General features: G+C 43.9%; 1 protein-coding gene and 1 pseudogene across 1 annotated transcript in view; one reads left to right on the top strand and one right to left on the bottom strand.

Annotated features, from left to right (window-relative positions):
• PTPRT (protein tyrosine phosphatase receptor type T) overlaps nucleotides 1-27,490 on the bottom strand; it is a 703,891-nt gene that overhangs the window by 587,690 nt on the left and 88,711 nt on the right. The gene's annotated exons all lie outside the window — the stretch shown is intronic.
• Nucleotides 13,549-14,356, top strand: LOC144243723 (transcription initiation factor TFIID subunit 9-like; annotated as a pseudogene).

Raw genomic sequence — 27,490 nt, 5'->3', positions numbered from 1 at the left:
GGGGGGGGGGAGAGGGAGAGAGAGAGAGAGAGAGAGAGAGAGATCAATTGATCGATCTCTGGTCTCTTCCTCCTCTTATAAGGGCCTTATCCCATAATGGGAGCTCTACCTACATGACTTCATCTAAATCTAATTACCTCCCAAAGGCTCCCACCTTCTTAATACCATAACATCCAGGGTTAGGGCTTCAACATATGAATTTGGAAAGGGCAGGGGGCACACAATCATGCATTCCATAAGAGGCTTTGTTTTTAAATTCATCCTTCTCTTCTTGAAGGGCTTTATCTGTCATGGTCGTGAGATGAACAACCTTACAGAACTCTCTGTGAAAGAAACCCCAACCAGTATGTACCCTCTGCTTCTCATCTGCAAGAGCACTGAGCATATGTATTTTAGTGGTAGAGAGAAATGCACGATCTCCAGACCCATGGAATGAGAGCATAAGGCAGTCAATTAAAGCATCCATGTCAATAAAATGGAAAGAAGGTCATGATGGGGGTGGTAGAGGCAGCTAATGAGGTCTATGAAGGGACCTAACCTGGCGCAGAGGGAAGTTCTTGCAGAGAGAGAGCTCGTGACCCGTGGGCCTAAAATTCATGTTACATTTGTGAGCAAAGAGAGACTGTCTTGGAGGTCCTGTCAATCTGAGTTGTTTGGGAAGGTACCACACAGGCCCAGACTGGTAAGCAATTAAAACTAGGTGCTCAGAACACTCATTCATTCACTCATCCTACAAACACATAACACCTGCTATCAGTCACGCGCTCTTCTGAGCACTGAGGATTCAGCGGTAAACAGAACAGACAAATCTTGGCTGCCAGAAGTTCATATTCTAGCTTTCACTCGAGGACTGACAGAGGAGTAAGAAGAAAAAAAGGTAATTCAGAAGCTGAGGAGAAGGAGGAGGAAACTGGAGGAGAATCCCAGGTGCATGCTTCTGGATCAACCAAATGATGTGCTCCTGTACAACAGAATACCATACAGCAAGGAAAAAGGAACAAACTACTGACACACATAACATGGGTGAATCCCAAAATTACATTAGGAAGAAGGAGGGGAAAAGAAGAATGTATGATGATTGCATTTATATGAAAAGTTCAAGAAGAGGGAACACTGACCTATGATGATAAAAGAATTACAGTTACCTACGGGAGCAGGTGCTCACTGGGATAAGGCACAAAAGAACTTTCTGGAGTGCTGAAATGCACTGCAGACTGATTTCGGTGATTAAATAATAAAATAAGAATGGTGTTCCCTCTGATTGAGGTGGCTTCCTGGAAGGGAACTTGAGAAAACTTTCCAGGGTAATAAAAATTTCTGTATCTTGACTAGGGTTGTATAAGACTCAAACTGCACTTCAAGTATTTTGCTATATATCAATGGTATGTTTTTAGAAAGTTTAAGGAAAATAAAGGAACAAAAATATGGCTTGTCTGTGACCCAGCAGGTGGGAAGAATGCCACTAAATTTTACCAAGAGTTGAACCCCAGAATATCCGGATGAAAGGAGTCTTTAATCATTTATCTCCAAATAATTTTATCAGCATCATCAGATGCTTGAATCCCTATTATTTTTTAAGGCAAAAGGTTGTTCCTGAACACACTAGTTCTCATCCATGAGGCTTTTCACATATGAAACCACCACCCCCTCTATCTAACTGATCCTGCACCATCAACTTCGGCAGCTAGGAACAAGTGTTTCACATTTAGTGGCCTTTGTCTGCTGACAAAGTCTGGAACCAAATCCAGAAGGACAAAGTCTGGCCTCCTGGGAGTTGAGCTGGGAGATGGCACTGGCCCCTTCCAAACAGGCATCAAAACACTTCAAGGACAAGACTCTCTGGGCCACCCACACATAAGTCCTGGGCAGCAACTGCCCTGCACCTGCCAAGGCTCTCGTTCAACACACAGGTGGTGAGGTAGCCCCTTAACGTAATTCTGCCTCGTCCTCAGGCAGCAATCTCCAGACCAATTTTGTCTTTCTTTTTCCTGCTGCGAGCACTTGTAATAGTTTGACTCTCCAGAAATTCCTACAGAGAGCAAAAGTGCTTCAAATAGCTAGAGAGCAAGCTTGGTGCGTATGCATTGTCTGCTCCAGACAGAAATCAAACCTTTGGAGAAAAACTGAATGCTGCTAGGATGTGAGGTGATCCTCGACATGTTTAAGGTGGATATGGCCTGGCCTCTGACACTTTCCACCACCCTCCTCCCCAGCTGATCACCTTTCTAACTGCATCGCTATTTACTGACTCATGAAAGTCTGCAGGAGCGCCCCCAGCCCATCCTACCCACCAACATACACACATCCCCTCATAGTACTTTATCATTCCCACCTCAACACTTGTGCACAGGCCAGTTTTCCCGGTTAGGACATCTCTCCTTTTACTTTTAACCCAACCAGCCCATTTCTCTTTTTAATTCTGCTTCATAACTACTCAGCTGTACGACCACAGGGCACACAGTGGATACTCAAAGCATCGAGCTCGTTAGGTATTCTACTGACTAGCATGCAACACTGTTTCATACAATAATGAAGGAAGGATCAAAAAGAAAAAGGGAGATTAGCTGGGTATGAGGGTCCAATTCTTTCTCTGACCTGCCTTTACCACCAACCAGCTCTGTGACCCTGGACAGACCACTCCATCTTTGAGACTCGCAACATTTTCATCTTTAGAATTAAAGATTGTTTTACAATTCTAATTAGAAAAGTATCTAAAGTCTCTACCAGGGACTATAGGGATTCTATGTGCATATGTTCACTTACTCTAACCTGTGACCTGTCAACCAGAGAGCCCACCTTCTCCTTCCATGGCATGGACTCCCTGAGCAGAGCAGACAAAAAAGTGGACATAGCACTAACTTAAGAGAACCTTGCCTACCAAAATTAGTCTCTGTGCCCTACCCTAACATACAGTCAATAATATTTGATGTCTTATTGCAAAAGAAAGTATTTGATAAGTTTCCCCAAAATAAGAGTTTGGGGGGCCACAAAAAGATGAAAAAGAGCAAGAAGGAGAATGTTACAGAGAACAATGGATGGACATTCACACTAAGGATTGGAAGTGTTTGGGAAGAAGACACCAAATAAGTGGAACAGAACAATAATTGAAGACAGAGCTAAAGAAAATTTCTTTGAAATAAATGAAGGGCTGAGTTTGCAGAGTATGAAGAACATAGTGGGCTCCTGGCAAAATCAATGATGAGACTCAAAATTAAGCACAAACTGGTAATATGTTGAAATACAAGACTAAAGAAAAGTTCCCGCAAGCATCTAGAGACAAACAGATCTCCATCAAAGCCAAAAAAAAAAAAAAGACTAAACAATCCATTCTCAGACTTCAGCATTTCAATTTGAGACATTGCGACATAATGGCGAAGTTGGTGAAAATAGTAGTAATACTCCCAAATGACTGTAGTGGCAGCTAGTATGTACTGCAAAATTTTATGCACCTGTCACTGTTTTTGGTAACTTAGAATATTAACTCACAATCTTCACAGCGACTCTATGGGTAGATAGTATTATGATTCACATTTTTCTTAAAAGAAGAAAGATGCAGATTAGCTTGCCCAATGTCCAACAACTAGTAATTCAAGAAGGCAGGACTGGGGCACCGGCAGCCTTATGGTGGGGGCGGAGGGAGAGGTCTTCCAACTGTAATAACATAATACACACACACAGGTTTTAAGAGGATGTTTCATGACCCAAGAATTTTACAGCCAGTTAAGTTGTAGTGCATTTGCACAACTAACAGAAAGACCCTCTCAGACTCTTCCTAAAAAATGCAAGAAATATAATGTCTACTTGCTCTTCCTTAGAGAAAAGATCACTTGAAGACAGACTCCAGTTCATCTTGAGATAAATCAAAATCGTAACTCTAGGATGGGAGAATTCAGATACTAAAAAGATTTATCTTTTGGACACATGAAATTTCTCTGAAATAGTCTCTCATTCTTCCCCTTCTCCAGGTGACTCACCTTCCCTTGTCCTTCAAGATTTAGGTCTCCTCTGGGATGCCCTCCTGGATCTCACCTCAAAGCTGTGCTCTCTGTGCTCTGTGGGTGTGTTAGCCCAGGGTCCCAAGAAAGAAAGCTTGAGACAAAGATTCTGTGCAAGTGATTGACTGGAGGAGTTTTTAGAAGGAGGCATGGTAGGGGGAAGGTCAGGAAGCCAAACACAGATGGAGCTGGGAGCTCTAGATCATTAAGGGCACAACCCCACTTGTCCCTCATTGAGGCCAGGGTATCAGCCATTTGCACCCTTGTGCCGCTAACTGGATACAGGCTGCTCTGGGGGTGCAGGCACTGCCCATCAGCCAAGCAGCTCCTGTGTGGCTGAAGACAGCCACCCTGGAAAGGGTGCAGTTGTTTCCTAGGACTTCTCTAACTAGGTCCTACAATCTGGGTGGCTTAAACCAATGGAAATTTATGGTCTTGCAGTTGTATAAGTGAGAAGTCTGAAATCAAAGTGCCAAAGTGCTCCCTCCGAAACTTCCAGGGCAGAATGCTTCCTTGCCTCTTCCAGCTTTTGTGTTTGCTAGCAGTCCTTGAATTTCCTTGGCTTATAGATGTGTCACTCTAATTTCTGTTTGTGTCTTCACATGGCCTTCTTCCCCATGTGACTGTGTCTCTATGTCCAAATTTCCCTTTTCTGATGAGGACTCCAATCTTACTGGATGAGCACCCACCCTCTACTCTAGTACTCTAGTCTAGTACTCTACTCCTCATACTCTAGTAAGACCTCATTTTAGCTTAATAAACCTGCAGAGACCCTCCTTATTTCCAAATGTGGTCACGTTCTGAGGCACTAGGAGACACATGAATGGGGGGGGGGGGGAGGCGATCAATATTCAGTACAAGGGGCAACTGTGAGCCTTTAGCCACACCCATGGGCCACTAGGGGATGGGTGCCTTGTCCCGGAGAAGGAGATGTGGATCAGGCACCAATAGCATTTTCTGTAGTACACACATCCCTCGGTGCCCCTGGGTACAAATTCATCACAGAATTTGTACAGCCCATGTAGACTACTTGCTGATGGATCTGTCTCAAGGGCACAGTTTCACCTATGTCCCCAGATCCTATCACAGCACCTGCTCTATGGTGGGCTCGATCCAGGAGTCACAGTACTCCAGCAGTTTTCCCTCCCCGGCCTGGAGGGCCATCCACGGGCATTTGCTCTTCCCTTTTCTTGCATAAGTTTTGCTAGTTATTAGGATTCTAAGCAATTATTTTCTATGGCTCAGCTACCTTTTAGCCAAATGTGGCTGATTCTGGTGGCACCCAGACAAAGTTCTCTTGAGTTATCAGAGTTCACTTGTAGTTTCAGTGCATAATACCACCATGCACTGATGACTTCCTACCTCCAGCACCTACATCTTCCTGGCCAGTAGCTTTCTATAGCTGCAAGAGTTTGATGGTCCCACCGGAGGGTAGACTGGGCATGCCAGGGTGTTACCAGTCCCAGAAACAACATTTTCTCAATGAGGAATAGAAGGTGGTGGATGAACACCCCAGTTTCCCTGACCCTTGGTGAAACAATGGGCCTGCTCTACTCAGTCTTTCTTTTTTTTTTTTTTTTTTTTTTTGAGAGTGGAGGATAGTCAGAGAAGGAAGGAAAGAAAGAGAATCCCAAGCAGGCTCTGCACTCAGAGCAGCAAGCCCAATGTGGGGCGTGAACTCATGAACTGTAAGACCATGACCTGAGCCGAAGTCAGATGCTCAAGTGACTGAGCCACCCAGATGCCCCTAATTCAGTCTTTTAAGAGATCCCTAGCAGGACTGAGCATCAAATACCTCCCAGAACTACCAGCTCATTCATGCATCCTTTAGGGGAAGCCTTCCTTCCTTTCCTGCCTCACTTACTCTCCCGTTACCAGTGTACTCTTCCATTTCCAAATTACTTGTCATAGGGTATGGTTTTGGAGAAATCCAACGTAAGGCATTATGAAAACCAGAGCAAGTTACTGCTCTGTGACTCCGTTTTCTCATCTGTATTATGGGGGTAATAACAACACCTCCCTCCTGTGGGTTGCCATGAGGATAACATAAGGTATTATAATCAATAGTCTTAGCCAGTGCCAGCACATTGCAAATGCACCGTGTCTTACTATCATCTCCCTCCTCCCAACCAGCAGCTGGTGGGAAACTTAGTTGGTGTCCTCAGTTAGTGCCCCCCATAGAGAGACACAAAGATTCTATTACATGTATTCCCTTTCCTGTGTCAGGATAAAGAGGAGCTGCAGTAATGTCAGAGTGTGTGTACTCCTGCCAACATTTCCACAAGCAAATACATTTAAGAGATCAGCCTCGGTCTACTTAACACAGTCATGTTGCAACCAATGAAGTCATTTAAAAATGCATAATTCAATAGCAACTTAGCACCAGGCGAGATTTCATGATCTGTAACACTCTGTCTGCACCCTGCTCCTCTTCCCCCCCGCCCAGTGTCTTGATATTTTTGAGGTTACTCTTTGCTGGGTCACTTCCCAAAATTAAGAACAGAGTAATCATTCTAGAAGAGCCTTTCTTTCCTTGTCTACTAATCTAGAGTATCTCCCTGAAGGAGGAGTCTAGGAGAGCCAAAGTTCTAAATCTTTGGAATTGGAGGCTACATCACAGAAGCACCTTGTCACAGAACAGCACAGGTCCATGATCAGGCACCATTTGACTCCCCTGCCCAGCAGCCCACCTATGGAGAACTGGGGGGAAGGAACTCAGGCCTTAGCCAGTGTGGATCTCTGAGTTCCAGAGATATCCAAGTCAGTAACACGTGTGGGATGCAGAGAGAGCTATTACTATTCCATGGGATAAGGGCAAATGCTCTCTCAGCACCATGTGCTAGCTCTACCCCAGGATTTACACATATGAACTCATTTATTCCTCCTGTCACACTCTGAGGCAAGTACTATCATAGTAGCCATTTTACAGATGAGGAAACCAAAGAAATGTGCTAGTTACTTACCGCCAGTCCTTTGGCTTCACACCCGCCCTGTTGTAATGGGCTCTGTGGTTCTGGAGTAGGGATTCTACAAACTGTGCTTTGGGTTCCCTGGTTAGCTTGGGCTCAAGCCCTCCCAGCAGGAGGCTATATGTGGAGGCTAGAAAGGCAGAAGAGGGAAGATGATGCTCTGAAATCTCCCATCTGCCCCTACAGATAAGGTATCATCTGCAGGCAGCCCTCCCCTCTTTGGAGGACCGAGGATCCCCCAGCAAGGCCCTTCCTCCACACTCCTATTCCCTTGTGTTACCATAGTCCCAGGTGTGATAGATGCTTCCTGTAATTCCTGGCCACCTTAGTGTCCCAACGTTTGATCTGGCAACCTCCCAACACGTGTGCGATTGCCTTCAGTAAAACTCTCTGCCTGAAATACCTACTATGGCTTGGGGTTTCCTTCCCAGATCCTCACTGACAGAGGAAGATATTATAATTATCTCCGCCTTGCAGGTAAGGACACAAAGGCACAGAGGCTGCGTAAGCTGCCCAAGGTCCTGCAGCCAGGATAGCACTGGGATACCTGGGATGCCCCATTCGGGTCTGGGACTTTTAACAATTGCACTGAACTGCCCCACTGTTCTAGCACCCAGGGTAGCCAAAGAGTGAGGCGGGCAAATGTGGAGCCAGGGGGAGAGGGAGGCGGGCAGATGAGAGCCAGGGAGATAAGGCTGTTTTTGTGTTTGATGAACAAGTACTGAGAGCTGGCTCTGTGTTCCAAAGATAGTGAGTCAAAGCAACTGTCTCTACCCTGGAGGAACCGAAAGGACTAGGGAATGAAACAAATGCAGGAATCAATACGCTGCAGGATAAAGTGAAAAACGCTGGACAGTGGCAGGCCAGGGTCTTCTTGACACAGAGAGGAGAGTGGTACACAGCAAAGTGGCCCTGAGAAGATGTCCATGTCCAGGGGGGCGCCTGGGTGGCTCAGTAAGTCAGGCATCCAACTCTTGGTTTCGGCTCAAGTCATGATCTCAGTTTGGGAGTTTGAGCCCTGCATCAGGTTCTATGCTGACAGCATAGAGCCTGCCTGAGATTCTCTCTCTCTCCTTCTCTTTCTGCCCCTCCTCTGCTCTGTCTCTCAAAATAAATAAACTTAAAAAATTTTTTTAAAAGAGGTCTACATCCTACTCACCAGAACTTTACAAGGCAAAAATGACTTTGAAGATGTGATAGTATTAAGGACCTCGAGTAGGGACAGTATCCTGGAATATCAAGGTGAGCCTGATGCAGTCAGAAGGCTCCTTATAGGTTAAAGAGGCGGGCAGAAGAATCAGAGTCAGAAAGGGGTAGGAAAATGCTGAACAGGTAGTTCTGAACACGGAGGAAGGGGCTGCTAGCGAGGAACGCCAAGTAGCCTCTGCAAAAGGCGAGAGAACAGTCTCTCCCTTGGAGCCTGAAGAAATGCAGCCCTGTTGACCCATGTAGACTTCTGAGCTCCATATTTGTAAGATAATGAATTTTCAGGTTTCAAGCCACTGAGTGTGTGGTAATTAGTTATAGCGGCCCTAGGGAAGTAGAGGAGGGAATGAGATGGAGGAAATGAGAGAAGGCTTCCTGGAGACATCAGATCATGAAGTCATGAAAGAAGAAGAGAGGCTAATTGGCATCTGGGAAGGAAAGGCCCTCACAGAGATGAGAAGAGACTGGGTCATTTGGGAATAGCATCGCCTGATGAAACACAGATGAGGGTGGAGGGAATGGCAAAAAGGCAACTGGAGAGGTCAATGGGGACCAGATAAGCAAGGGTTTTCCTAAGGAGCCTGGGAGACGATGTAAGTAGGGATGTGACATGGACACCTGTTCTTTCTGGACAACTCCTCAGTGCAGGGTGAAGAATGGATCTGAAGGAGAGACATAAGAGTCCGGGGACACCAAGTCCATCACTGAGAGACAAGTGATAGATGTCTGGGCCATGGTAATGGCCATGGGGCTGGAGAGGCAGAGACCTAGACACAGGTTTAGGCAACTAGCCAGGACTTGGTCACTGACTGGTCATTGAAAAGGTAGCAAGGAACCAGTATTAGCACAAGACTAGGATTCAACAGGGGCGCCTGGGTGGCTTAGTCGGTTAAGCGTCCAACTTTCGCTTAGGTCATGATCTCGCGGTTCGTGGGTTCGAGCCCCACGTCGGGCTCTGTGCTGACTGCCAGCTCAGAGCCTGGAGCCTGTTTTAGTCTGTGACTCCCTCTCTCTTTGACCGTCCCCTGCTCACGCTGTCTCTCTCTCTCTCTCCTAGAAATAAATAAAAACATTTAAAAAAAAAAAAAAAGACTAGGATTCAACAGGTCAGGTGAGTCCTGGGAACATGCATGCCTGTGGAGCCACAGTCTTGTCCTGACCTCCACGATGCCTCCTGGTCTATAAAGCACTGTCTACTTTAGGCTCCCTGCCCAGCATCCCAGAGTACTATATGGCTTCTGCATATGAGGCCCAATACTCTCGACTCCATCCCTTTGTGTTTTCATATTCACTTTCACTTACAATGGGCAGTGAGACAGAGTTTGGCTTATAACCTCTATCACTTAATTTTACAACTTTGGGAAGTTAATTAATTTCCCCTGAAACTCAGTTTCTTCATGTGTAAAATCCAGGGTAACAGATCATATCTCACTGGGTCCTTGGGAATACCAAACGCAAATCTCTGAAACATGACAGGCCCCAAATAAATGTGAGTTATTCCCTTCTCCCATCCCTAAGGGCCTCCCACCCTCGTCTCTCTGCCATCCCACAGCCCCCTCCATTAAGGGCTATTCCACCATTTCTCAAGCCTCCGCGATCTCTACTCTAAGCATCTGAGCAGCACTTGGGCATCTGGGGCTCATGTAGCACATGCGATGAAATCAATTTCAGCTTTATGCATGAGGGAGCTGCTAATCTCCCACTGGGACAGGCAGCTCACACTCAACAAGCACCAGGGGGAAAGCATGGCAGTAGTCTTAACAGAACAAATCTGAGAAAAGCTGGAGTAGAGGGAAAGGGGGTGGTGGGGAGGGAAGGAGGGAGGGAAGAAATACGCAAATCAGGGCAACTTGAGTCCAGGCAGCTCCATCAGTTGCTATGCTACCAGCCACAGTGAGAGAGCAAAGGAAGGGGGCTAAGGCCTTAGCAATATTGTTATTTTGCAAATTTCTCTCCTCTGAACGTCCCTGTGTGCCNGGATGTCTGACTCCTATCTAACCTGCCCAAATGGCCGAAGTGACCATGAACACCTACTGCTCTCAGGTGTCAGGAAAAGGAGTCCAGATGGATTAAAAGGAGAGACTTACCCACAACAGCCTGCGCAGCGTGTGGGGGGAGTTGAAGAGATGAATTCCCCCTTCATGGAAAGGAACTGAAAAAGTGGCTTCATCCAATCCACCCACCTCTAGCCCCCATATGGCTCCTTCTGTGTTCTTCCATACCCAGTGCAAGGACAGAGTTACTGTGAGCAGGCCTAAACAGCAGCCCTTTGGGAAAGGGCTCTGGAGCAACAGAACACAACAAGGTCTCATAGACCACGGGCCACCATCATCATCCCCAGAAGCCACAATCCTAACTCAGGCAGGCAGACACTAGGCTCTGAGGACAGAACTGGTGGCTTCATGTTGGCATGCATCACCAGCCATTACAGCTGGGTACTTTTGTGGCAGAGAGAGAATATACAAAGAGAGAAAGAGGGCAAATTTATTGGTTATCACATTTCAGGCACTATTCTAGATATTTCGAACATCTTCATCATGTATTTCTTAAGCAGAGACAGAGGGAACCCCCCAAAAAAATACAGAGCAACCTCTGAGGGGATCTACAAAGTGACAGAGTTTTTAGATAGACTGCCTTCCCAGAACAAAATTCAACTTGAAGACAGAAAGTATAATAAGCTTGAATATTTACACACATAAATGGTTCCATGGGAATACCACCTTTACACAAAGTCTTCTCACAGAAAACAGAAGAAATACTTCTAAACTCATTTTACAAGCCTATGATAATGGTCACGCCAAGACCTTGCAAGGATATCACAAGGAAAGAAACTTTCAGTCCAATCTCTCATAAACACAGAGATAAAAATCCTACACATTATCAAACGAAATCCAGTGATACGTAAATTGAGTAATAGATCATGACCACACTGGGTTCATTCCAAAACTAAAAGATCAGATTAATATTAGAAAATTAATCAGTAATAAGGAACTCACCAAACTCCACAGCCTAAAATCAAATAATCCAGTGAAGAAATGGGCAGAAGTCATGAACAGACACTTCTCCAAAGAAAACATCCAGATGGACAACAGACAACATGAAACGATGCTCAGCATCCCTCCTCACCAGGGAAATACAAATCAAAACCCCACGGAGATACCACCTCATCCCGGTCAGAGTGGCTAAAATGAACAAATCAGAGGACTCTAGATGCTGGCAAGGATGTGGAGAAACAGGCACCCTCCTACACTGTTGGTGGGAATGTAAACTGGTACAGCCCCTCTGGAAAAAAGTGTGGAGGTTCCTCAAAAAATTAACAATAGAGCTCCCCTATGACCCAGCAACAGCACTGCTAGGAATTCACCCAAGGGATACAGAAATGCTGATGCATAGGGGCACATGTACCCCAATGTTCATAGCAGCACTCTCAACAATAGCCAAAACATGGAAAGAGCCTAAGTGTCCATCAACGGACGAATGGATCAAGAAGATGTGGTTTATCTATACCATGGAATACTACATGGCAATGAGAAAGAATGAAATCTGGCCATGTGTAGCAACATGGATGGAACTTGAAGGTGTTATGCTGAGTGAAATAAGTCAGGCAGAGAAGAAGTTAACATATGTTTGCACATTTAAGAGGATTAAGAGTAACTTAATGGAGGACCATGGGGGAGAAGAAGGGGGAAAATAGTGGGGGAGAGGGAGGGCGGCAAACCGTGAGAGACTCTTGAATGCTGAGAACAAACTGAGGACTGATGGGGGTGGGAGAAAGGGGAAAGGGGGTGATGGGGATGGAGGAGGGCACTTGTGCGGATGAGCCCTGGGTGTTATATGGAAACCAACTTGACAATAAACTGTTAAAAAAAAGAAAAAAAGAGAAAAAAGAAAATCAGTATAACTCATCACATTAACAGACTAAATGATAAAAATCAAGTAATAATCTCAACAGATGCCAAGGAAGCATTGACAAAAGTCAGTATATATCCATGATAAGACTCGTAGTGAACTAAGAACAGAAAGCAAGTTCTTTAACCTGGTAACATAGTCAAAACATAGCCAACATCACAATCAATGGTAAAATACTGATTTCCCCAATTTTACTGGATGTTTGAACTACTGCAAAGGGGCAAGAAAAAGACATAAAAGATACAAGGATTGGAATGGAAGTAATGAAGTTTTCATTATTCATAGACTATGTGATTGTGTATGGTGAAAATCCCAAAGAATGTCAAATAATGATGAAAATCAAAAGCGAGTTTAACATACTTTCATATATTAAAGTCAATGTACTTTGCCGTATCATATACTAAATTTCAATCAACAAAAAGGAAAGAGCTTTAAATCATCCAGTGCATAATATGCATAAGCCTTTCTAACCCTGCTTCTACTTCTGCCCTCTTCAATCTATTCTCCACCCTGTAGCCCAACTGATCTTCCTAAAGTAACAACTACATTCCAGTATGTGGCCTCAAACACCACGAGTGAAGTGGCCCCTGCCTGTCTGTTCAGCCTCGTCTCCTGCCACTGCCCCTCTAGCTGCACAGGCTTGAGACATACAGGTCTATTTTCAAATATTCCTAAAATGTTGTGATCCTTTCTACCTCAGGGCCTTTGCCCACACTGTTTCCTCTTCTTCATGTTTCACCTAGTTCACTCTCAAACTTACTTCCTCCCCAACTTCCCCCATGCTCTCAGATATGCTTCTTTAGGTTATATTTTGTGAGGCTGTTCATCCTGGTCTTCTCTGCTAGAATGAAAACACCATGAGGGCAGAGACCACTTCTATATTTCTATCTATTCACAGCAACTGCCTTGATCCTTAGCACACAGTAAATGCTTCATAAGTATTCATTCAATGAATGAATCAACGCAAAAGTCAGAGGATTGAGGCAATCTATTTTGTTTTGTCTCACTAAAGCTTGGAGTGAAGAATATTTTGAGAGTAGAGAGGGGCTTTAAGAATTGGTAGTTTGATATCATCAGGAAACCCAGCAGTATAAGAAGTCTTGAACAGAGCACTCTACCTCTGAAGAGAGGCTACTGATCCTTGCCCAGAAAGACCCTACTGGCTCGTGCTGAGAACTCAGCTTGTCACTTTTAACATAAGTGTTAATTCTTTTTAATTAAAACAATTTTGAGATAATTATAGATTTACACCAGTTCTAAGAAATAACAGATGCTGTGTATCTTTTACCCAGCTTCCCCAATGATAACTTTGTGCAAAACTATCATGCAAGAGTGAGGACCATGTTGCTTCCGAATATCCTAATCCCAGGTACACCAGCGGTTGGATAAACTGTGCTAGGCAAAGAACTTGCATCCAGATCAGGACTGAAGTACATTAATGTAGGTGATTTAGCTCAAGAAGTCTGATCATGGAGTCTGACAAGATGGCTTCTCCCAGGAGCATGCCGAAAGACACAAAGATGATGGTACAAATCCTAAAAGATATGGGGATTACAGAATAGAAGCCAAAAATTAGGAATCAGAGGTTGGAATTTGCCTTCTGATAGGGACCACGATTCTAGATAATGCAAAAATGTAATCAAGTCATGCTAAGAAGGCTACGGTTGATGCATATGATGTAACACTGGCAATCCTGTGTCATGCTGATCAGTCTTTTACCTCCCTCCTCCCCCAAGAGGTTTTTTATTAGATATTGCAAGGCAAAGAAATCAAACTCCTTTGCTGTTAATCAAGCCATATTCAGGCCCTAGGTTATCACCTGATATATTCTGCCTGACTCCTCCAAACTACAGACTTAAGTGTTTACAAAAAAAAAAAAAAAACAAAAACAAAAACAAAAACAAAAGGCATCTACCTCTGTGGGAAGAATAGCAGCCCTATGGTTAAGCGCTGGCTCACTTACTAGAGGCCCAAGTATTCCCACATTTGGCACACCAGCCCCACAAACCACATCTGTGTCAACTAAAGTAGGGACCCCAATATCCCTCACAGGGCAAAGTTCTACTTTACAGATGCCCACTTCACAGTCCCCACCTACAAAAGCATCAATTCCTGCAGCATCCATGATTCACAAAATTCTGATTAATCAATCCATCATTAATTGGTCCAAAAACATGCTTATGACCACTAACATGGTGGCCATCACAAAATACCGCCAAGGAATCATCAAATGCACTGAAAAGAAAATGAGAAGATGATAACTATGATAATTTGTAATGTAGCCTTGATGCTTGTAACATGTACACGTGGTCTTGAATCCACTGTACCGGTATTAAACATGCATGCTGNTGGGTGTTATGTGGAAACTAATTTGTCAATAAACTATTTGTAAACATCAAAAATAAAAAAACAGGCATGCTGGGTGTTTTCAAGTTGTGTGACAGGAAATCTAAATGATATTTAATGAGTAAATACAGTTATCCTTCCTGATTGAAATGTTGGATTTTCTTTAATAAAATTAGTAATGGTTTTTCATCAGCCTTTAAGTATAAAAAATAAAACTGTCATTCATCTAAAAAAAAAATCTACAGTTCCAGAAAGGGAGGGAGCCAAACCATAAGATACTCTTAAATACTGAGAATCAACTGAGGGTTGATGGGAGTGGGGGACAGGGGAAAGTGGGTGATTGGCATTGAGGAGGGCACTTGTTGGGATGAGTACTGGGTATTATATGGAAGCCAAATTCACAATAAATTATATTTTTTAAAAAATCTATCATGCAACATCATAACCAGGATGCTGACAGTGGTAAAGTCAAGAAGGCACATTTCCACCACCACAAGGATCCCTCATCCTCCTCACTCCCCCACCCCAACCTCAACCCCAGGGAACCACTAATCCATTCTCCACTTCTAAAACTGACATTGAAAAAATGGCAATTATCTCTGGGGATTGGTGTTTTTTATTCAACATAATTCCCTGAAGACAGTTGCTCATAGCCATAATTTTTTGTGATTGTTGACTGGATTCCATGGTATGGATATACCTGTTTGTCTAACCATTCACCTGGTAGAAAACATCTGGGCTGTTTCTGGTTTTCAGCTACTACAGAATAAAATTGTTACGAACAATCATGACTGTACGGGTTTTGTGTGACTAGAAGTTTTCCTTTCTGCAGAACAGATACCCAGGAGTGCACCTGCAAGGGGCTGCCAATCTGCTATCCCATCTTCTGCACCCACCATCAATGAATAAGTGATCTGGGCTCTCTGCATCCTCACTAAAATTTCGTGCTATTATTTTGTTTTAGCCATTCTGGTATGTAGTGAACATCATCGTGGTTTTGATTTGCACTCCCCTACGGATTATTGCTATTCAACATCTTTTCATGTGCTTATCTGCTGTCTATATATCCTCTTTGGTGAAATGTCTGCTTATTAACTTTTACCTCTAACTGAATCGTTGGTTTCTCCTTGGTTTTCTTGTTGCTATTCTGCTATTGAGTGTTGAATTATAAGAATTCTTTATATATTCTAGATACTAGTCCTTTGTCACATTTGTGGTTTGCAGATTTTTCTTCCACTCTGTAGCTTGTCTTTTCATTCACTTCACGTGGGCTTTTGCAGATCAAAAGTTTTCATTTTGACGAGGTTCAATTTATCCATTTTCCCAGCTGTAGGTCATGCCTTCTGTGTCAAGTCCATGTTAATTTCTTACTTTTTACTCTACTCAAATTCATCAGTACTCACAAATCATCTCAGGTTCCTGACAAAATTGTGTTCAATCAAACATTCAGTTGGCAAACACGTAACTATATTTGGTTCTATTTCTTGCCATAGTGTATTTTTCAGTAATGCAGAAATAGTGAAAAAAATGTCTGTTTTGTTTTGCAAGTTTTAGTGGCACTCTTCATTTATTTTTTAGAAGCATAATACTTTTAAAATTATGTTTTCAATCAGGATGATGGATAGTTGCCTAAAAATGGGAAATAGGAAGCATATGCTCAAAACTATTAAAAAGATGTAAGACAGTAAAATTCAGAACCTACAACCTGAGAGGCATGTATCCAGCACGGCACTGTCCTTCAGAATCCATTCATTGGACTTGACAGAGAAGAGATGGTAGTGTTACCCCAAATTCAATCAGTTAAGCAGCTGTCAATCTGGGAAGTGTAAGATACACTTAGATGCTTAATATGTGACTTTTGTTATTGAAAAGCTACATGGAAGAAATACTAAACCTCAGTATCTCCTGTTCCAGAAAATACTGAACAGCAAACGACCATCACTTTTTGGTGATGTTTGAAGATCCTAATTGCTGTGGATAGTCTCTAAAACTTGGCACCCAATGCTTTACTCTTCTGATATCTACATCCTGTGTCACCCTGACCCTTTGAAAGTGGGCTAGACCTCTTTTCACTTCTAACAAACAGAGGACAGCAAATGTGATAGGATGCTGTTACTTCTGAGATTAGGTTACAGAAAGACTACCACCTTCCTTACCCTCTCCCTCTCTCCCTGCCCATCTCTCCACTCCCCCCCCTTCTCTCCTACCCTTCCCTTCCTCTCCTCCCCTCCTTTCCCTCTCTCCCCCTCCCTCCGNCCATTATGAGTTTTGTTTTTGGAGAGCCACAGATTCCCAAAGAAATGAAATCTTCAGCCAACAGCTAATGAGACTCTGAGTCCAACAGCCATGCGAGTGATCTTTTAAGAGGATCTTCTGAAGGCTGACCAACAGTCATGTGAACAAGGAACCTGGGAGATCTTCTCTCAGACTGGACTTAGGATGACTGCAGACTGTGAGAGCCCCGAAGCCAGAATTACCCAATCAAGTTGCACCATGATACCCCAGCCCATGCCTGCGAGACAATAAACCTTTGCTGGTTTAAGCCACTACACTTTGGGGTAATATGTGACTAATCCAACATACATAAATAATTAAGTATTTGGAGGAATATCACCAGACTTTTTGTGACTAAAAAGGGAAAAGTCTTGGCAACAAGTTAATACAAATAGGCACAATCAAATGTACACACACCATGCTTCAAGCTTCCTTTAAGATCAGTTTCAGATTCACCTTTGAAATTAAAGTGTACAAACCAGGCAGAGGACTGGGGAGGACTTGGCTGAATCTACTTGAGATAAAAATAAAAAGACCGCCTACTTTTTACTAAAGAATGCCCTCAAAGGAGACATTTTAATGCACTTAAAAACGTGTTTGAACATTTGGTAAGCCCAGTGCTTTTCATTTTGCAGTGGTAGGCAAACAAGGGAATTAACATATGGCCATTTTGTATATTTATTCCATGTATTATATGATAGTGCTATCTACAAAGGCATTAATTTGCAATTACTTGAAAAAAGATACCTGGTAAAGAAACTGTCAACAAGATACTGATGGATATTTGCATAGATGGGACTCAGTGTAACACAGATACAGCTGCAGGACAGGACAGAGGGATCTACATGAAGATATCATGAATTCAAATGTTCTAGCACATACAACATCATTTAATAATAAAAGCTAGCCTTAATTTCTGCCTATTTCTCAATGTGGTGGTATAAAATGAAGGAAAATGTTTAAAACTCATCTTTGTAATCATATATGCAATCAAATGAGAAATGAATTTGAAAGTTTGCCCTGCTACAAAGATAAACTTTGGCCTGTTCAGTGGGGCACATTGATGGTCCCAGTGAAATTACTATCATTTTTCATTGAAGAAAAACACATATAATAACAAAGCTTAAAAAAAAAAAGTCTTGCCTAAAACCTCTTCTAGATCTTAATCAGGAAAGCAATCTGATTAAAGTCACATACACTAAAGGACAAACAGGTTTAATGTAGCAATTCTCCCAAGGTATTAACATTTTCTTTAAAAAAAAAGAATTGATCTCAAAGGGCATCATTCCTGTGGAGCACTGCACAGCTTGGAGCCCTTTATGTCCTCTTAAAATTGGCCCATGAATTTCCTCTCCTAGTTTTGATTCACCTCAAGGAAAGGAAATGTAACTATATATGTTCCTGACTGGAAATCCCAATGAGGTTTCCCAATACTTAAGATGTATTTAAGACTGACCCCAAACCACAGAGGTTCTGCCCAGAAGGCTGCTGTGGGAACATTTTGGGGTCTCACGGTCAATTCAAAAGCTACAGAAAAACAGTTCCTTTGCAGACAAGAAGCATGATATGAGCTGTTCTAAGAAATGGGAAGACCACTATTTCTTTTTAAATTTTTTAAATTTATTTATTTATTTCTGAGAGAGAGAGAGAAAACATGTGAGCAAGCGAGCATGAGCAGGGCAGGGTCAGAGAGACAGGGAGACACAGAATCTGAATCAGGCTCCAAGCTCTGAGCTAGCTGTCAGCACAGAGCCCAATGCGGGGCTCGAAACCACGAACTGTGAAATCATGACCTGAGCTGAAGTCAGATACTCAACCGAGCCACCCAGGTGCCCTGGAAGACCACCATTAAAACTCTGTAGGGCCTGAAGCTCCCAGGAGCCCTTTGAGAGGGCTAGGCTGAACTCACATCTAAAAGTCAAACAGCCTGGGTTCTGCCACTCCTATTTCCTCCATAGCAGCAAGTACCATTTGACTAAAGGTCCTTTGCATTACTCTATGCCATTCTTTAAAAATGACCTTTTGTGACTGCACCAATGGCTCTCCCACAGCTGTGTATTAGAACCATGCAAACAAGTTCTAAAGCTTCTGATGTCCAATCCCAACCTTTACCAATCAAATCAGAGTCTCTGGGGTGCGACCTAGGCATTGGCTTTTTTTTTTTTTTAAACACCTCAGGCTTTTCCAATGTGCAGGCAGGTTTGAGAACCATCGGTCTACATCATTCATTTTGTTGACCAAAATACCTTCCTTAACAATCATAATATGCAGAACATCTGGATGATTCCTCAACCATCCTATCATTTAGTTAGTAATGCTGTATGTGTATCAATGTCTCTAATCCTAGCCTTGGACGTAGCAGTGAAAAAACACATGAAATGAATGAATGAATGAATGGGTAGCCTTCCTGTCTCTTCCTGGTTTGGGACACAGGGAGGAGTTCTCATGCTTACAAGAGCCCTGCACATTTTAAACCAACAACTAACTCATAATTATGTAGTAGTAATGCACAAAATCTAAGCAGTGAAAGGGAGCGACAGTGTTGGAAAAGCCAACCTCGCAAGTTTTTCTTGGCAAACTACCTAAAGAGCAGTAAAAAGCACCATCCCAGGGATCCAAGACACCACCTCTACCTCTATACCCCCTACAAAATCCTTGTGTACTGAGACACCCCATGTATCTACACAAAATCACATAGGTTTATTCAGTCATCGCGTACTTGTTCAAAGAGTTCCATCCTTCAAGGCCCTGCTCACACTTCACCTGACGTGTTTCAAAGTGCGGTACATGCTAGTGGTACATATGTGATTAAATCAGGTGCACACCAGTGGGCACTGATCCATAAATTAGTTTAAGAGTCAAACATGTACTTCAGCTTGTGTTAGAAACCTAACAAACTTCCTTTCTCTATATTAATATAGTGATTACTATGATATGAATTCTCATCTGAAAGATCGAGAAGTGTGTCATTTTTAAAAGCAAAAGTGTTAAACAAGAGAATAGATAAGGAAAAAAGGTATAAAGGGCGATCAGAAAAAAACGGATGTGTGGAAAATGCTGCCAGAAGCCCATGCAACCCACCACTGCCCACATCACCAGCTGCTTATGTCCATGTCTCTCTTCCCTACCACAGTGTCACTGCAAGGCGGGACGTAGCCAGTCATGCTTCCACAGCCTTCATTTTGTCAAACACGGTACCTCAAACAGGAATTTTGAATAGAAATCATGCTTCTTCTATTGTGTTACCAGCCCCATTTAGGTTAAAGGAATGAGCTTATGAAACAATTCAGGTCATTGCTAAAAATATAAAATTGCTATTACCCTCAGGAGCAGCCCTAAATAGACAAGGTGCCATGTCGCCCTTCTCCCCCTCCCCAGCTTCCCGCCTGGGCGCGCCCTGACAACACCAGCAGCAACATCTAGGCCCTGACTCCTTTCCACCAGCTTGGCCATCGGGTGACTGGATCTGGGAAGGCACTTGAGTCACAAGAGATTTCAGAGACTTCTTGACATAGTGCTCAACCCTCTAAACTAGCATTTGGGGTTTTTCAGAGAATTAACTCTGACAAAACAAAACAGAAACCTCACTTCCATGTGACTTTTAGCTTGAGAAGGCTTCAGAAATCACCTTGCCCTTCTGGCTCAGACTTCACGTGGTCCCCTACCCTTCCCTCCCATCTGGCCTCAGCCTCCACTGAGAAGCCTGGGGCCCCCCTCACAGAAGCTTTGTGGTATAAAAGGATCTGACACAGCTTAGGAAATGGGTAGATGCGGAGTGTCTCATCTACACAGAGGATATTTTCTCAGTTAAAAAAAAATGTGTTCTCACTTAAGAATGCTAATGGCCCATGCACAGAAATAAAATCCCTGACCTACTTTGAAGCTGAACTTATTAAACAAGCCGACCTTATTACTCAGAAGAGACTGTAAAACAGTAAAATAAAGTCCAAATGGAATTCCTAGCATCCTTCAGTGACAGGAGGGGCCAAGAGAAGCACAAAAGAGAACCAGAGCCCTGGGCTGGGCATCAGGAGCCAGGGTTCATGTCCAGCTCTTTCATGGAGTCTTGCTGTGTGACCCTGGTGATATTACTGTCCCTCTCTGTGCCTTAGGACTCTCATCTAGGGACTAGAAGAGGTTCTCTCTGAGGCCACTTCCATCTGTGATAACTAGGGATTTTATTTTTTTTAAGACTTTAATGTTAAAATGAAAAAAAAAACAAAAAAGAATCAAGTATCAAGGGCACATTACACCAGATGCTAAGAGGCAGGTGAGGGACTAAGACACACACTGTTTCTCCAAAAAGCAAGCCCACAGCTTAGCACAGTGAATCGGGGCGGTCCGTACTGATTAATGGATTTATTTCCTAACAGCAATTTGAAAGCCGCCACAAGGCTACAGCAGACGTAACACAACTTGTGTCTGCAACAAGAATTCCCTCTGGCGATCCACCTGACAACTTCGATTTAGCTGAATGAATCTTTCAGTGCATTTTAAACCGCTGCACAGCCACGAGTGGCCATCTACAAGTTATAATCAGATTTATCACACTGGGAAGGAAGCGAGCGGTGATACATTTCCATGGGGTTTTAGGGCAATAATGTGAGTCATCCCTGCCCATTCTGGAGAAAATCCTGGAGCTGCAAGGTAAATTATCCAAACCAGAATGGAAGGAGACAGGAGAGGTTGCTGCTGTAACAGGAGGCGTTAGTAACCCACACAATGTTGGATTAGTCAGTCACAATGGGGGCTACCGTGGGATGTTTGATGATATTACTCGGAAAGTGTCGGGATGTGTGTAATAGCAGGACTCCACTCAGTCCAGATCCCAGGCTGAGACTACCCCTCGGTGAGTCACTACAACACTGAGCACCTTCACAGAGCTCAGTGAACAAAGCCAATGGGGAAAAGAGATTCCCCAGAAGGAACAAGTGGATCTGGGGTTTGGGGTACAAAATTGCAAGCGCCACGGTCACCCCCAGGGTGAGTTCAGAGGCTATGAAGCTGTATGAACAAAGATCAAGGCAGAATAGGAGTGGAGAACCCTGCAGAGACCAGAGAATATGGGGCCACGGAAAAGGATGGGAGGGGCCCAGACCAGAGACATCTGAGTATTTTCTCCCCATGTTATAGATGTGGACACAGAGATTCGGAGAGCTATGCCCAAGGCCACCGAGCTAGTGAGTGGCAAGCATGTAACTGGAGTATGTATGCTGCTTCCCATCACTGAGGTACCCACCATCCCCCACCACCCTGCAACTCCTCCACCACCCCCAGAACTTCCTGGTTAGCCACCTCACACTTGCCAGAGATGCTCCGACTCCCACCCCCTACATCTGCCCATCCCATTCTTTACCCACCAGTCACAGCCCATTGCACCCATACCAGGACACTCCCACCTTCCTCCAGAGGGTGAACTTTGACCATAGTTTCCTGGCCTGGCACTATTTGTGGCCTTATTCTGGCAGCTATTCCTTGAGCTTTCTGGGGAGTATTCATGTTGCTGGACTCACAAGGTGTTTGTTCATCTTCCCAGAGCATAGTTCTCATTCCCAATGCCAGGGATCAATGCAAACCATGAAGAATAAGCAGAGAGTCCAAGGCTCAAGGAAGGCAAGCCACACCTTGTTGGGGAAGCTTTAAGAGGCTAGTGTAAACATTCCATTGTTTCCAGAGTCCTGAGTGTATTCTTGGCCTTTCCCCTGACAAAACCCCCCTAACACAGTGAGCCCCTCCACAGATCCAGTCTGCAGGGTCTTGGTGAACAAAGGGCTTCCATTCCCCTGGGGATGACTGTTCTGTGTCCTACAATGAACACACAGCCCTCTAACAGTAGACAAGGATGCACTCCCTACAGACCTGTCCTCCCTACAGTTCTATCCCCGTCAAACAACAGCGGGAATGAAGACCAAGAGACAGCAAGAAGATGTTTGTCTCCCTTAGAATGACAATGGCAGTGCAGAGCTTGATGGCATCTAGGCCACAATTTATACTTCCCTGGGCATCCCTGAGGAAGATAACCTATAGTTTTATTTTGGCTTCTCACCTGGGATTCACAGTTCCTCCGGTTAAGCGCTACCCAAATTTTTCTTGGAGACCTCTTTCCCACAGCCAGCCCAAATGGCTTGTGATCTGACCTTCCGTCAGCTCCAGGGGCGGACCTCAATTCAGTCCAGCTGAATGTATCTTTCAGGGCAATTTAAACTTGATCAGCATATCCACAGGCCCACCTCTGTAGTTCAGGGAGGGACACATGACCCACATCTGCCCACTGACAATCAGAGGTAGTCTGTTCAGCCATCCAGAGAGAAAGGTAGGATTAGCACTGCTGTATCCTTCTTTTAACCATGTGGGGTCAGAGAATGGGGAGATGATGGAAGCCAAGCCAAAAATAAAAGTAAAGGGAAAGGCAGGGCAGAACAGGAAGCCACTGGCTGAGCCTGTAATCAGCCCACATCAGAAGTGTGAGACCTGTTCTCTATTTATTTCCATAAACCAATAAATTCCCTTACTGATTAAGAAGAAAGCAAAAACAGCGAGAAACAGAGAGGGAAAGAAAGGGCAGGGTAGAAAAGGGACGGGAAGGGGCAAGGCAGGAAGGGGAAAGGAGAAATTATTTTTAGGACTGGGGTGAATGCAAGCTGAGAGACATATCCCCCAGACCCGCTGCTCCACCTCAACCTAAAAGTGGTCTTGGCTACGCAGGCAGAGCTGTGTGCAGTGGCCCCACACGGAGCCCTCATGGTCCAGCCAATGCTCCTGTCTCTGCTCTTGTCACTCAAACTCAGAAGTCATCAACTTCTCAAAAAGAAAATCATGAGACCTCAGTTCTCAGGGGAGCAAGCTCACAGACCATTCTTCCATTCACTAGAGAGAAGAATGGTCTCAAAGTGGGAGGGAATTCACCCAAGGCCCCAATGAATCCGAGAAAGAGTTGGCCCTAGAGATACCACATCTTCCTGAAGAAGTGTGCAAAAGCAGATGACACCTTAACCAGCCCTGCTCTCTGGGGCAGTTCTTGACATCTGGGAACTGGCCTGCTACCATCAGCTAGGAGGTCAGGCTGGTGGAAGCTTGCCTGACACTCCCAGCTAGGCCATTCTGTTCTCTGGTTGGCCTAAACAATCTCACCCAACACCCAGACCAGACCAGCTTGCTGACACCATGTTGAAGTGAAGTAGGACAAGACCACTTCATCATTTTTTCTAAGAAAAAACAAGGCCACTGTGTGCAAACCACAAACACACATCACCCTCTCCTGGCTCATGTGAGTCTACTGCATCTCAACTAATCACCACTTTCATCCTGCTGTAGTACTGCCTCCGACTGGATTAAACTTATTCAAATACCTGATCACAGAACTTGCCCCACTTCCTGACAGATTTCAGTCTAGAGCAAATGCCCACTCCCTGCCTTGGATGCTCCTCCACCCCAATTATCCAACCAAAGCCCAAATCCTAGAGTAAGTCCTTCTAACACCTTCTTAATGAAACTCCCCAAGGCTCTTCATGGTGCACACTCTCCCGCTCTGCAGTGAGTCACAAACTCAACTAGTCAACTCCAAGTGTTTCCTGTAAACAACACAGCATCCTGCAGCTGGAGGGCACTGACCTGGAAAAAAAAAAAAAAAGGGTCCACTTCCTTGGCCCATCTCTCCAAGTTCAAGCTCTGCACCTGAATCTACGTGCACTTCCCCATCCTACCTTATGCCATGGAACACTAGATACCATTCCAGGCCTTTGCACCTTCCACATGCAGATCCTGTTACCTGGAAAGCCCCTCCTCACTCCCTCCTTGAGACCTAGTATAGGAAGCCTTCTCTGGCTCCAGATAGAGTAAATAAATCCTCCCTCCTCTCCACCACTTGCCCATGCTGCACATACACTAATTGTGGTGCGTGGCACAGTGAACTGTAATTATGTTTGCCCTCTGTAACCCCCCCATGCTAGGTACAAAGCTCTTTGAAGTGAAGAGGTGTGCAATGTCCAGTACAGAGGCTGAAACAGAATAGAAGGTCTGTACACTGGGTATTCAGTTTTTTCCTGCACTGAACCAGATGTCTTTCCTATTCAATGACTGCCATATTTAAATCCTATTCAAAACAAAAGCCAAAATGATAATGTGTAAATCAAAGCCCCTGTGAAAAAGAAGGCTTTGGTCTGTTATAATAGTGTCACTTGTCATTTGCAGGGTCCTCTGTGATTTGCAAAGCACTTCCCTCATTACCTTACCTCATTCAAGGCAATCCTCATGGCAACCCTGGCTTCTGTTATGTCTACTCAATCTTCCAAGCTGCTTCAACACTTGGAAGACTCAAGGCTAGGACACAACCAGGGAATAAACTATGGCAGGTGACAGGTGGTCATCGCTCCAAATTCACTGGAGGCCCAGTCAGCTCATGGGTTCATGGCCGAAGGGTTTTCTGGGAACCAAATCTGATATTTGCAATCTCACTTTATACCTACCTGCCTTTAGTCATGTGTTAGATTAAATATACAAATATTGTAATTCAATGCCACCAGCATTTGAACAATGATTGGAAGTCAGATAGAACTGGATAGGAATTTGGACTCATCTTATTACCTATATGACTTTGGGCAAAGGGTTTAACCTCTCTGAGCCTTGGTTTACCCAATGGTAATACAGAAGTTTAGTAGGACCAAGTCATGGAGTTATCATGAGGGTTAAAAGATAAAACGTTAAGTTGTGAACTTCTCCAGTGGCTGACATACAGTAGTAATACACATGTAGTAAATCATAGCTATTAATATTTTTATGCTGTTATCTTACTGTTATTAAGTAGGATGATTCTAGGCCATTTACCATCAGATAGATTCCGTGCTCTGGCTCTGTTCTGCACAACAGGGGAGAGGTTGGGTGGGAGGGCTACAAGGTAAGAACAAGTTTCCCAGGCTCCTGTAGTTAGCTGGCTTCTGATTTGATCAGTTAGATGCACTCAGAGAAGACTGGAGGGTAAAAGGAAAGGAGAGTCCAGAGCATGTATATACATATGTATTCCAGGGCATACACATGCAGGGATCTCTCTACCTCTCTCTTTCCCGCTGACTCAGGCAGGGGCTCCTGTAGCTCCTGCTGGAGTCTTCTTTCAGAATTGCAGCTGCTTTATAGTAACCCAGAACCCTGAACTCCAATAACCCTATCTTTATCTTGTGACTATCCAGCCTAGTAGTAGTAGCTTCTGGTCACGGTTAATCTCTGAATTGGCTCACCCTATAACCAATTTCCTACATTAAATTCCTTCTGTTTCAAATATCTAGAGTTTGTGTTTTCTCTGCTGGACCTTGACTGACAAATACACTAGATATGTACACTTAAGCAAAGTTGCTTTCTACACTAGAGTTTCTTCAATTAGCAAAATGTTGCTAATATCTGCAAAGATACAATAAAACACACAGGCACAGATCCACCTCAGTATCTGGTACATAGTCATCTTAAGAAACTGGGTTTCTTCTTTATCTATTGGGAAAAAATGCTGTGCAGATATATCATTCCAAGAACTGTACTGTAAGGAAACCAGGAAGAATGAAACTATGTCACAGTTAACAATGACCACTACAAGTTTATCTACCATACAGAATCTTGAAACAACATAAAAGTATAATTAAAGAATACTATTATTATGAGTTGAATTGTATCCCCCCTGCTACCCCAAAAGGCTATTCTGAAGGCCTAGTGCCCAGTACATCTTAATTGTGAATAGGGCTGTTGCAGGTGTAATTAGTTAAGATGAATGGTCATGTTGCAGTCGAGTGGGCCCTGATCCACTATGATTGGTGTCCTTATAAAAGGATGGCGATGTAAAGATGTAATGAGACAAGGACACCACCATTTGAAGATGGAGGACTGGAATGACAGGTCTATAAGCCAAGGAATTGCAAAGATCGCCAGCACACCACCAGACACTGGGAAGAGGCAATGAAGGGCTCTTGTACAGGTTTCAGAGGGAGTGCAGCCCCACCAACACCTTGATTTCAGACTTCTAGCCTCCAGAACTGTGAGAGAGCACGCGTCTCTCCTTTTATCACACCTTGTCCTTAGTGCTTTGCTGCAGCAGCCGTAGTTGGTGAACACAACTGTAAAAGGAGGTGGTGCGGTAGGCAAGATTCTGAGTGTCTCTCTACACTCAGGTTCCCTTGTGTTAATGTCCTGTACTTCCTGGGTGGTGAGTAGGGTATCACACAACACTCCTGACTCTAAGAAAGTCTATCATGAATAGACTTCACCTAATGAGGTGAGCCTTAAAAAGAAATGGGGCTCTTCCTGGTAAAGAAGATCTGAGGGGCAAGAGGGTTTGGTGCAAAGGAAATTCTCCACCATAGACTTTGAAGATGGAAGAAGTCACATGACGATGAAGGCAGGTGACCTCTAAAAGTTGAGAGCGGCCCCTGATGGAGAACCAGAAAAAAAAAAAAAAAAAAATTCAGACTTGATATCTACCATGTGGAACAGAATTCAACCAACAGCAGAAATGAATTGGGAAGCAGATTTTTCCCCAAATGAAAATTCATCCTATGAGGACCTTGATTTCAACCTTGTGATACCCTGAACAGAGAGCCCAAGCAAGGCCCAGGCTTGTGACCTGCAGAACTCTGAGATAATCATGCACTATCTTAAGCTGCCAAAACTGTGCTAATTTGTTACACAGCAACAGAAAACTAATACAGACAGGTACACTCACTGACTACAACTGTTAAATGTAAATATGTCAGAGGCCATAAAGGAAAACACAAAATATGGGTAATGTAACATTAACCTAAAACCACGTGAAAT

Source organism: Crocuta crocuta, unplaced genomic scaffold (assembly GCF_008692635.1).
Source record: "Crocuta crocuta isolate KB4526 unplaced genomic scaffold, BGI_CrCroc_1.0 scaffold248, whole genome shotgun sequence".
NCBI lineage: Eukaryota > Metazoa > Chordata > Mammalia > Carnivora > Hyaenidae > Crocuta > Crocuta crocuta.
Note: the sequence above shows the minus strand (reverse complement) of the source record. Positions and strands in the feature narration are given on the sequence as shown.